Source organism: Carassius gibelio, chromosome B3, assembly GCF_023724105.1.
Source record: "Carassius gibelio isolate Cgi1373 ecotype wild population from Czech Republic chromosome B3, carGib1.2-hapl.c, whole genome shotgun sequence".
NCBI lineage: Eukaryota > Metazoa > Chordata > Actinopteri > Cypriniformes > Cyprinidae > Carassius > Carassius gibelio.
This window is the reverse complement of record NC_068398.1, coordinates 49751727-49753013: the sequence shown is the minus strand read 5'-3', so window position 1 is coordinate 49753013 and position 1287 is coordinate 49751727. Positions and strand designations below refer to the sequence as shown.

The 1287-nt window shown below is 39.9% G+C and overlaps 1 long non-coding RNA gene across 1 annotated transcript; it reads left to right on the top strand.

Moving 5' to 3' along the window:
- Positions 1–511: 511 nt before the first annotated feature.
- On the top strand, positions 512–1287 carry LOC127952368 (uncharacterized). The gene is made up of 4 exons (XR_008152929.1): positions 512–587; positions 688–779; positions 881–962; positions 1221–1287. It is a non-coding gene; the product is annotated as an uncharacterized LOC127952368 (long non-coding RNA).

Here is a 1287-nt window from a genome sequence, read left to right as displayed (position 1 = left end):
TTAACGACAACAGTGGGGCAACAACAGCCTTAGTTCCCCAGTGGCTTCTGTATGAGTGGTGTCTTGGCCTTAAGCCATATTGAACTGAGGTTCCATTTAACCTCCTCCATCGACGACCGTGACGTTGTGCTTTTATTGTGTTGTCTGTGGTAATGTAAAGGTGTTGTGTCCCTGAGTTAACTAGAGTACAGCAGCAGGAAGGACGAAGGAGTAGTGTGGCAGCTCCAGGCAGGACAGGAAGTGAAGGCAGCAGTATACAGGATGCAGTCAGGATTAGTGTGATAACTCCAGGGAAGACACAGACAGTGAGAGCAACAGCAGCAGTAAGTCATAAAAGACAGTAAGGTTAAGTGAGAAGTAGTAAGACGCTGTTGTGATGTATTTGATTTTGACCTAACATTTTGAACGTAACATTTGTTTCAAATGATTTTGTGTTAAATCTGTACAATGTGTACTGGATATATTATTTGCAGTCCTCTGCTATTCTAATATTGATATGTGCTCTTCTGTAAAGTTGCAGGAAGATTTTGGAGACCATAGCCGTCCTGTGCAACACTGGATATGAGTGTGCAATATACCATCTAAAGGTAAGTGTTAAAAGATGTCACTTCAGTCACTGTGCTACTGCATGTGATAACCACATTTAAAGGAACATTTTAATCTAATTTTGATTTTGATGTTTTTCAGGAACCGGCGAGTCAGAATGTCTTAGAAGATCAAGTGTGCTTCTCCACTGATGATGATGAGCTGGATACCAGCTTATGTGCTAATTTCTTTCAGTAAGTTTTAGTTTACTTAATAATGATTGTGATTACTTTTTAGTTTATTAGTAAATGTGTATGCAGTGATCCTGTTATTCATTTATTAATTTCATTGCCAGAGGACGGGACCAGATGTGTTTGGAGTTGAAGGCAATGCTGAAGACCAAAGAAGCAACGGAAGAAGCACATTAAAGCAATGAGGTAAAGTTTGCCTAATACTGGAAAGGTCTAGTGTTTCAGTGCATTTTATCATACAGTGTGTTTGTTCAGAGGCATGTGCTTTGATGTGAACGCTTAGATTTTAAAGTGTATGATGGTTCTCAGAAGTGAGAGAGCAGAAATGTCTCTTGCAAGACATACATCTGAGCTGAAAGTTAATTCTCTGTAAGTCTTGCAGAATGAAAAAATTCAATTCAATTCACTAACATGATCATATCTATTTTACCTCCTCTACCTCAGGATGTCCAGCCTGTTTGCCATGTCAGATCCAGCGGCTAGATGGCGGGAGATCCTTCATTATACCCGA